This window comes from Chlamydotis macqueenii, chromosome 1 (genome assembly GCF_036417535.1).
Source record: "Chlamydotis macqueenii isolate bChlMac1 chromosome 1, bChlMac1.mat, whole genome shotgun sequence".
NCBI lineage: Eukaryota > Metazoa > Chordata > Aves > Otidiformes > Otididae > Chlamydotis > Chlamydotis macqueenii.
In genome coordinates, this window is record NC_141556.1 from 55,515,798 (window position 1) to 55,527,433 (window position 11,636).

The window sequence follows — 11,636 nt, forward strand, 5'->3', positions numbered from 1 at the left end:
CTGCAAAAACTATATGGATATGGCAAGAGAAACCAAGAGCAAGAGAGCCAGCAGTCCCTTGCCTCCCATACCAGCATGAGCAGGAACAAAAAATTGTGGTATCTAACTCAGATAGTTCTCAGGAAGCAGGTTTGCAAGTATTTCTGGCATTTAACTGCTCTCTCTTGTGAAGGCCTAGGTAAAGACAATGTACTGAGTTTAGCCTTACTTTGGACTCCACTGTAAAGTTAATTACGGCATCTCGGTCAGTCAGTCCCACAAGAGATGGTCTGCCTGCCAGTTCTATGCTGCACAATAAAATAAATTAATAAACTGTCATACTCCTTTGCAGGTTCATATACCACGAACATGTCTTGCTGTGTCAAACATCCTTTCCTTTAATTTCAAAGCTCAGCACAACTGGATCTCCAGAACCCCAGTGGAAAGAAGGGCCATTTGAGCAGCGAGATTTCTCTGAGCAGAAAGCACGAACTCCCCAATCCTGACAGCTTCAGCAAATGCAGAAAATAGGAGCCATCAGAGAAACAAGTGTAAGCTGCAGGGCCTAGTGCTTTGCTAACTTTTGCTTTTGGTAATTTGGCACTGCAAAGTGATGTAGTCCCTTCTTCCCCCTGCACCATCCCTGTGATTTTAGTGTTGTTTTTTTTTTTCTCTCATTCTCATGTTTTTTCTCTCTGCTCACCACATCCATGAATCATATTTCTCACTCCAGCTTAAGGATTCATTGATTACTATCTGTGCTAGGAAGAAGAGGAAAAAGTCATATCCAGCACCAGGAATACTCTCCCACCCATCTGCAGACTTAAAAAAAAAAAAAGAACAGGACAAGATGCAACAGCTTCAGGGAGGTTTTGGCAAGACACATATAAAGTTCTATATTGGGTGAGAGTTTACTACAACTGCCAAGGAGCTACCGCCTTTACCTCAATATACAGAAATACTAATGAGCTTAGACATGTTCAGTTCACCGACATCCCGTAACCCTCTTCTGCAAGTCTGCAGTCATTCAAGACAACTGGTTGCACAGATCTGAATGGAAATATTATAAATAAATTTGAGGAACCAGGAAAGCTGAAAAAAGAAAGAGGCCAGAGATCTGACAATACCACACACATACAAACCATCAGCAGTTACCAGATCCTTTTCATTCGCTGGAGGAGAAAGAACAATGCCTCATTCTCTTACCTTCCTTTGTTCAAACAAGAGTGACAAAGTACCTTCCTTTGCCTTTAGATACATTGCTCCTGCTGGGGGTTAGCAGCTTCTGCAAATGCCTGTCAAACAGCAGCCTTTGGTCAGAAAGAGGCCTGAAGCTGAAGAAGAGGCCCTTACAAATTCTTCTTTCATACAGCAAAACTCTCAATTAATTAAAACATTTTGGAGGGTATAAGGTAAACTGTTTACATTCTCTTTCTTCAGTTTTAGGACAGGAGAAAATGGATCAGATGACAATTTATCTGTGTAGGAGTGGAGTGGGGGAGTTTGAGGGACCCAGATGCTCACATGAGCACAACTTGCATTCCCATGTTAGCTGATTCATAATTAAGGTAGTTGCTTATGCTAAACCACTTTTGCATCAATTTACTTTACTGTTTCCTTCAATTTACTCCTTGCACCCCTGCTTTCTCTCACAGTGTATTCTATGATTCTATGATTGTATGTATTTCACTTTTTAAACTCACATTTTAAACTCAATTATTAAAACTCAGGTTGTAGGTTTGTTGGTGTTTAGAAATTATCAGGTAATCTTTCCCTCCTACAAACACTTGTTTCATTCCATCTTACTTGCATTATGAATCAATATGGAGCACGGGTCATTTTGCATCTCTCATTCTTTGCTGTGAGAGCAGAATCTCTGAAATTCCTCTGTAGACTCAAAGGTTGTGAAGATAAAAGGGCTTCTCTGCAGTCCTGAAAAGGTCTTTGGTGATGTTTTAGAAGAGAGGAATAATCTTCTCTGTGAACACCAGAGCTGCTGTGAAGGCAAGCTGAAGGCTGGAACCTTAGGTGTCCCAGTCCCAAGCAAGCATGAACTAGAGAAGATTTCCTTTAAACTCACTTTGGATCTTTTCAGCCTGTGGGGATATGGAGGAGGCCTCCTCCTCCCAGAGTCTGGTGAGTGGTGCTGTTCCTGATGCCATCCGTCTTGTTCAATGCAGTTACAGCTGCCAAGAGAGAAGAGTAAAAAAGTCCATAATTTGACAGTGAACGGGTTTACAAATGCAACTTTCAGCTGCACCTTGGATGTTTGTTTGGAAGCTTCTCATTGTGGTTATAGCCACCACTCCTTCCCTGATGAGGATGAGCGGATTTCTCTCCATTAACTGTATCTCCCTTGGGTTCTCTGTTCAAGTTAAACAGAAAGTTCTCAAAGAACTTGGACAGCACGTTTGGGACTCGTGTACAACACAACAGTGGTTTGTTTGCAGTGGCTTAATTTAAATTGGTTTTTACATCAATTCGTTGAACAGCTGAGGAACCCCGTGTGGACACACTTATTTGCCTTAAGAGTTGGCTTAAAATCAGTTCCTAATCGACTTAAGCTCCACTGATCAAATTTAAACATATATTTAAAAGGTCAACACAACCTTTTGCATTGATTTAATGAAATGATACTGAAAGCAATGCTCGAGCAAACTGGTGCAGGTCTGTGTAAAAGCTGTCTGAATTAGTGTAATATGGATTGTCAAAAGATGGAGAAACATTTCCCCCCTCGAAGCTGGCAAACTCAATCTCCTGATTGAATGCTAGCAAGATAGAGGCTGATGGATCTCCCCTCTGATGGAGCCACATATTGATTTTATCATTGGATACACAAAACAAATGCCTAATTCAGTAATAGGCACATTTTTTTGCCTTCCCTTGATGGTATTGATCTTAGCCCCACATATATGTATTTTAGCTCAAAATCACATATGTCTCCTCTTCAATATGAAAGTTAAAAAATTAAGCTTGGAAATGTTCTTGAAATTATGATCTTTAAAAGATACTAATCCGGAAAGATAGGACCTTTTAAAAAATTTACATAAATAACAGCATGAAAGGATCGCTTATGTCAGGAGCCTATTTCACTGTTTAACAGGTGCAGATATGCACCATAAATTATATCTCACTTCTGCTGAGTGGTTGAATTCCTGAGGAATCACTTTATTGGTATGTGAAATATTTACTATGTATAGCTGGACAGCTTCCCAGGAATTCTGATGAAACACATTAATGCACAAGAAAGAACATCCTTTTTTTCCTAAGACTTGTGAAAACATAAGCTTTGTTCCTCTCAGTATCTTATGTAGAGTTTTTTAAAACTATCTGAATTGCCCATACAAATTTATCCAGTATAACTATCAAGGAAGATCTTTTTAGGTAGAAATTTCTCTCTTTGTTAAGGAAAGGTGTTGTTATGAATATCCAAAATAAAATAAAGTTATTTAAATTACGTTTTTCTTCAGCCTTTTTCTTCTAGAAAGGTGAGAAGCCACATGTTGCTTTAAACAATTTCAGATGCCCAAAAGAGAAGAGTGATGTTGGGATCACTTCAAAAAGCACATGAACTTAGAAGCCAATAACTAACATTTGGCTGGGAATTGTTTGCATGTGTTCTTTGAATAAGAGGCATTATTTGCTAAGAATGATTTATTTAGACAATTGAGCTATGCATTTCTGTATCTCTGGAACAACCAAAATATCGTACAAATGTAGGAAAGGCTTCCAGTTACTATTTAAAAGTTCTGGGTTCCCACCTGTAACATGAGATCTGGGTTTGCTATGTAGAGTAATTGATCTGCGGGACAAATACAGGCAAGTTTAGCTCTTCAGGAGTGTTTCAATATGCAAGAAAAAAGGACACCACCAGCAGGTTTACACAGACAAGAAAAGTTTCAAATAATTGTAGGACACATTCCTTGCAGCTGAGGAGCTACATAAAAAACTCAGCCTAAATTAAACAGCAATAAAAGCCAACATGAAGTGTGTTATATTAAAAAGCTAATTCTGAGGGCCATGAAAGCTCAAGAGTTTACACGAGCAGCCTATAAACTGCTAATGTAACTAACACCAGAGAACTCTGTAGAAACCATCCCTCTGCAAATTCAGTGCTATATTTTTTTTTAAAAAAATTCAAACTATTTCCAGGACCAGGAAAAACAGATGTATAAAAATTTGCAAGGTTGAAATTTGTCCTCTGTTCCTGATTCACAGGGGTATGTCACCAAAATATACATATAATTTTCAAGGATATGTTTCTCTTGAGATGAAAGCAAGTCCTCTGTCCCACCTGGTATAAATTGCCTCTGAGTTTAAGTTCAGGGAACCTGAAGATGAGTAGTACAGTTACTTTTCCATCCTCTAACCATTATGGCTATGCAGTGGTCAGCTCATGATAATCTGAAGAACTCCTTTAGACTGGCTGCGTGTATATATATATAAAAACCAGTATTTATATTATTTTTGCATAGATGCTTGTAACAGTATTTTGAATATTCACGCTTTATTCAAATAACATGGAAAAGACTACGTGCACAAGGCAGCATGTGTATCTGTGTGTTGGCTTTGACTCTAGAGTGAGGACATTTCATTCTCTAAATGGTCAGGGAAAGAGCGTGAAAAAGAGGCAACAATTTTTTTATTTTATTTTTTTTTTTTTTACTATGATGCACAGAAAACTGCTGGAAAGCAGTCAAGGGTCAAATCTTTCAAGTCTTTTTTCCCAAGAAGATAGAAAGTGCCCCAGTAACAAGTGGATGAAGTGTTTCTCCATGAACACTGCATGTATTAGGCTAAAACCATCGTGCTAGTTTGTTTTTACTCTAAAGTTGCAGAATAAGTGAAGAAAGCATCTCTTTATGATACAGAATATTTTAATTAAAAGGGGAATGTAGCTTCTGCCATTAGTGCTAGCACATTCATACAGATTTCCAGAGAAGAACTTACTTTCTCACAGAATGGAAGTTTCTTTCTGGCCCCATATGCAGAAGCTCATCAGAGCCTGTAGTCTCCCTATATCTGACCAATACAGCAGCAGTCACACGGAGAACGGTCCTTTGAGTAAAGGAGTGGCCACATCAGTAGGGAGAAATTTTTTCCATAATTTGAATGCATCGTTAATGCTTAACATTTCAAAATACTCATTAAGCGTGTGACAGAGAACATCAGTCACTTCCACCAGAACTGGAATTCAGAGGAGGAAAAGTCCTATCCTAACAACTAAAACATTGCTGGGATAACGCTGGAAACACTTGTTCCTGTTTCCATAGGCTCAGCAATACTTCAGCCGGCCTTTTTACGGAGATCAGCTGAGTGTATGATAGGCAGTAGCAGATCGTACAGAAATCATACTTCCAGTCAGAGGCTGGAACATGCCTGTTAACTTCAAGACTACTCTAATCTCAACTACTTACTTAGGTGTTTTTCTACCTGGGAGGAGTGAAAAGGATACTTTAAAACTTTTCTATATTAAACAGTTATAAAATTAACTACAATTCATATTGTTAACTTTTCTAAATCAGTTAATCTCCTATCTAAAATGTAATTATTTTAATAAAGGTTTTTCTTGAATAAAAAAGCTAGAAATAAGGAATCCACTTCCATTTTGCCTAGATCTTTATGATCACAAAATGCATTTAATCTTCTAATTTATGTAATAGTTTCAAAGCTGGGGGAAGAGAATATGACATCTGCAAGCAGCACAAATTTCAAGGATGCATCTATTTGTCATTTGGCAGCTAAATAATATTATTTCACAGAAGTAATACACATAATAAAGGAGACAATGCAAATTGTTCCTTGACACTGGTGATCTCTAAAAACTTCCTGAAACAGGTTACATATTATCATCAGTCCAGCCACCTCCAGATAACATGCGATAATGTTCTGTGGCACAAGCAGGTTATAAGAGACTGAACGAAAGCCTGGGCAGAGCAAAATTCAGAATGGAGCAAGACCCACTGAGAGTAAAAATAACGATATGACTGACTTGAAAAGACAGAGGAAATAATGAATTCAAAATGAGCAACAGAGACCGCCCATCGCTGTATCCTGTTTGCAATTGTTGCACCGCATAGTCACTTCTCTTGGATTAACTACTGAAAAGAAGAAAGTAGGTGTGTGTCTGCTTCCCTCTGTTTGAATGGACAAGGAAGTATGCAGAAAAGGATACAGTGCTGTGTACAGCTGGGTGTACACAGGCTCACACCCCTTCTTCTCCAGGCATGGAATAAAGATCTCACGGAGACATCCTCCTGGTCAGTGCTTGGGGTTGAGAACAACTGCCTGGGTCAGTCCCCTCCAGACCTTCTCCAAACTTTTTTTTCGGGGCAAATCCAGGTTATAGACCCTGTAAAAGGTCACCCCTCCTTTTAACTACGCTCAGTGGCATTCATATCTTCCAGCATACAATCCAGAGCAAGCTTTCCAATGGAAACCTTGTTCTGAAAACAGCAGGTGACACGATGGAAACATCTCTTGCTGTTTGTTACGTGTTAGATATATTATAACTGGATCAATACAAGTTTACCAAGTGGGATGGAAAAAAGATGGAGGTACATGAAATTTATATCATGGCTGTTAGATTTCAAATGTGAAGCAAGAACAACAGACACTGAGGATTTCAAGGGAAGACCTTTGCTGTTGAGGAGGATAAATTGATCAAATATGTCAGAATACAGACCGTTTCAAGGTCAGGCCTTTTCTGAAACACCAGATCCTGAGTCCAGAATGTAACATAACAGGCAACATGGACTTCCAAATTATTCAGTCCTCTCCTTTGTGCTCACTCTTCAGGATTTGGATTTTTTTCTTTCACTTTGCATTAGCCTGAGTAGTCTGAGATCTGAAAAGCCAGGTGATTCAAGGAATAAATGGGAGACTTAGGTGATGTCTGGACTATGCTTGAGTCCTGCACAGCTGCTTATGTTATTGGAACAAACAGGATGGCAAAGAGAGGGGCAGGCCCCAATGTAGTATGGATCCAGGTTCAGAGAAGCCACTTTGCCGCCCCTTTTGCAACTTTACATTTAATTTTGTAAACACACAAAGATTTTATTAAGTACTAGGGAGAAAAAAGAATAAAAAGGAGATGGCACTATTTACTGGAAGACTTGATTTTCTTTTGTATGTCTGTGCACATCCAAGATCTTTTCTACCAGAGGAGCGCCATGCAACACGTATGTCCCTTCATTGCTTATTTTCTTCCTTTCTTCTCTGGTTCTTTGCCCTTCTGGGTTTGCTTTCCTTGCTAAACTGTGAATGGTCCTGTTGTGCAGCTCTGGGGACTCTGAGAAATGTGACTGAAGCAGGACATGAAGTTCAGTGTTGTAGGCATTTTTATAGAAGTACAGTCACAGTTCCACTGTCAAGGCTAAACCGAACGCAGGGCAGGTATCCAAGCTCTTCATTAAAGATATAAAGTCACTTCTTAGCCTCCCTATACTACCTGTTGGGGCAGGAGGGCAGGCAAAAAAGGGAAAAGTGCATAGATTTTTAATGATGGGGTGGTTAGTAGCTGGAGAAAATGACTGAAAGAAACAATTCTCCATCTCATCCTTCTCCCTTCTCTAGTCTTCACATCAAGGCTCGATGCCCTGCTGAGGGATCTGCTGCTGTCACACACAAGCTACCAGGCTCAGCAGTACATTGAGGAGGTAGAACGCAACAGCTGTAATAGCAAGGCGCTCAAACTACTTGATCAAAGGTGCCTCCTACCCTTTCATTTAGAGACTCTATTAACCAAAGATATGCAATATTCTAGAGGATTTTCAACTCAGCCCTCTATTAGCTTGTGATTCATTAAAAATTGAGTCCTTAAGAAATGTAGCATTTAGTGCATTTCTTGCTTTAAATGAGCCTAGAGAAATAGCTTATCGGTCTTCTAATTTAGTGTTCACATTCACTGAAATTTCAGAGAGTTGCACTCTGGAGGAAAAAAGCTCTCATATCTAACCGCTGAGATTAATTTGCAGTTATCAGTATATTAGGAATTTAAGTTTGCTCTACAATCCTCTTTTTCATTAATTGCTACACTTATTCTATTTTATTTTTCTAAGAAATTAAGTTAGAATGATGCGTTTGGGTTCAAAGCTCACATAGTTTACAGTTTTGAATGTCAAGAGTAATACTCCCATCTTTCAGATAGCACATTCTCACCTCTTTTGGAAAGGCACTGCTCAGGTGAGAACCACAGAGTGCTGTCTCCTCAAAAGCCTCACACTGCAGGCAAATTACATTATAAAACCGAAAAAAAAATCCTGAAGATGGAGGCAGTGTTAAGGCTACAAGGCAGTGATTTACAATAAAATACATTACAGAGATAATGCAATTATTCAAACCCCAAGAATTAGAAATCCTGGAAAATCTAAGCTAAAATTAAATTTAACAAGAAATCCAAATAAAGCATAAAGAAATGAAGAATCAAATATCTAACAATCTTAATTACACTTGGAGAAAATACCTTCTAAATCTCTAACTAGCTAGAAGTCACAACATTTTTTTGCATAATATGTGTGTGTTTGTATGTATATGCTAATATACACATGCTTTTGAAGATGAATCATACCTTTCAACTTTACAGTGCGTAACTGAAAGTTCTTTAGAAACCTCTGTCTGTTCTGCAGGGAAGGGCAAAAACTTCAGCATGCCTTTAAAAATCTGTTAATCATATCCAAGTCCAGAAATGTAGAACTATCTCAGTACAAACTGTATGTTTTTGCCTGGTTACAGTCACCACAGTAACACCCATATAGCTATTAAAAAGCTTATATCCCAGGAAAAAGAACAGGGTAAAGCATAAATTAGAAAGCAGTATACATACCAGATATCTGCAATGCATCACAGGAACCTCAGCGGTACCTTATGGAATGTGACAAATAACAGGTCAGTGCAACGAGCACACCAGAGGCTACGGCTCTTTTGTCTGTAGACTGGTACCTCTACAAGTCTGGAGGGGGAACAGTTAGAAGGACAGTTGGGGATTTAAGGTCTCTGTGACAGGGGCAGCTGCATGGGGATGCAAGACTGGAGATTCCTGAGCCGTCAGTAGGGCCATGTCTCTCTGCCCCTCGGAGAACGTGAAGACATGTGCAACTGGGGTGAAGGAGCACATGCACAGTGTGTGAGGAGTCAGCCAGACCCGGCAGTTTCAATCCCGCAATGGGAACTCTCCTAAACCCTGATGATGCCATATCAAACCTTGTCTATCCAAGAAGCAACATTAAAAATGTTAAGTGGTTACTAGATCAAAATGAGATCCTGATGGCACATTAGGACGACAGCACAGAAACAGCAACACAAATTACAAACTTCACAGAGGCCACGAAATAGAAATGATTGGTCTGCCAAAAGGAGGCAAGAAAGGGTGTTTGTAGGCAGTATCAGTTGCCTGTTTTTGTAGCCTGGTAAGTGACCTGCACTGAGGAAGCTTAAGCCTCCACCCCTTCTGCACCACTAACAGCTGCACTTTCTCTGAATGGCTACGGTGCTGGCTAACAGGTCCACAACCGAGATGCAATGCTATTCATTACAGAGGTATCGCTTGTAGCTCCCGTAGGCAAAACCAATGTTACGTGTTGCACTCTGTGTGCACATTAGACTGGAAAAGGGAAGTATATTATCTTCAAACTTAAAGTACTACCTGTCTGAGTAAAAGATTCACATGGTAAGAAATTACCTGACATCTGCTAACTGTTTCCTGGTACAACAGTCAGACCACCTAATCGTAACTTGGATCAGTGGCCAATCCTGTTTTGCATTAATCTCTCGAAAGTGGACATAAAGGCAGCAGCTTTGTTCTGCCTGGGAATAAAAAGAAACTGAGCCTCTGTCCTCCTGACACAATATTGTGCATATTGGCCCAGTTTACTGACAAAATAAACCACAGTGAGCCTATTTCACCGGAAAGGTTTGCATTTCGAACAGTTTTTGCTGGACTGCCAGCTTCTTTGTCCTGGTTTCAGCAGGGATGGAGTTAATTTTCCTCTCAGTAGCTGGTGTGTTTTGTATTTCGGATTTGAAGAATGTTGATAAACAAGGACAGTGTCCAGCTTTCCAAGTCTCACTAGTGTGCAGGTGCAGGAAGCTGGGAGAAAGACAGACAGAAAAATTGACCCAAACTGGCCAAAGAGAGTATTCCATACCATAAACGTCATGCTCAGTATGCAAGTGGGAGTTGCCCATGGCGGGGTATCCATTTTTTCCATCTCATCTCTCTCTTGCTCACTGGCATCATTTGTTCCCTCTACCTTGCTGGCTCCCTTTTGCTCCTTTGCTTGCTGCTCGGTTTCGTTTCAGTCATCGCTGCTCGGGACGGGTTGTATCAGTCATTGGGACATCCGACGGTGAGAAATTGTGCATTGTTCATTTTGTATATTTTAGTATCTGTATATTCTGCTATTATTGTCTTTTTCCTTTGCTATTCTAGTAAACTGTCTTCATTTAAACCCACAAGTTTTCTTTTTTTTTCCATTTCTCTCCCCCATCCCACTGGGGAGGGGGAGGCTGAGCAAGAAACTGTGTGGTGACTAGGGCTAAACAACAACATTCTCCTAGGAGATCACTGAACCAGAGGCTGAGTCTTCACACCTTCTGCTGCCATGATATTCCTACCTGAATCATGAAAAAAAAAAAAGATTCCTTTAAAAAGCCACAGGCTTTTCATGGTCTTGAGAAAACCAACACAGAGCTTCAACCGCTGTCAGTTCCGGCCCAACACAGCATGCCTGAGACCAGCATTCCCAAGAAGCTCCCAAACTGAGTCTGCACATCGCTCCTGCAAGGCTACTTGTTTCCCCAACATCCAAGGGGAAAGAACATGTTGAATCCTACAGTAGCCAGTCTCACTCCTAAGTCTACAACCAGCTTTCTTGTTTACTTTTTTCATTGCTCAAAGATGTGGTCATAAGGCTTACCCAGACAGGAATTTTTTTTTCTTTGCCATTGTGTTAATGGATAACTCTGTCACGGTAGTTAAAAAGGCACACGTGGCATGACTCAGCAAGAGAAGGTAACACGCATGGAGGACCTGGAAATTCTTCCTTGTTCCTTTCTGCCCATCTTCTGAAAAGTCTGGTTTTCATTAAGCCAAATATGAAGCGGTGCTTCCGAGAAACAACCAGCTGGACTGAGGCATAATTTGTCCCAGGAAGACTGGGGTTCATTGCTCCACCTGCTGCTAGTGAGGAAGGCTCAGAGCTGGCAACCAGTTAAGACAGCGAGACAAACTCTAAGGAGAAAGGAGCTGAGGGGAGAAATAGAGCGTCAGTGAGCCCACCGTGCTTCACTGTCCATTTTGATTATAAATTCTACTTTAAAATGTAACTTATTATTACACCTCTGAAATACAATGAATCTTATAAGTCAGACCCACTCCTAGAGCCAGTGTTGTGACAGTGTCCAAATGATGACTTCTAATCAAGTGGAGGCTGAGCATGCATGTAGGGAGCAGATTTAAGAGATGCTGTAACAATCTCAGAAAATTATAAACTTAAATGCAGTTTAGATCTGTATACTAATGAAGAGATGCCTATATAGGCTTCTAGACAACTCAGTTTAAAAGAAATTTAAAAATGTCGATTTATTGCAGTGCATAGTTTTGTTAGCCAATTACACAAGGTATTAAACATCTCATAATCATTAAAGCATTTTTGTCA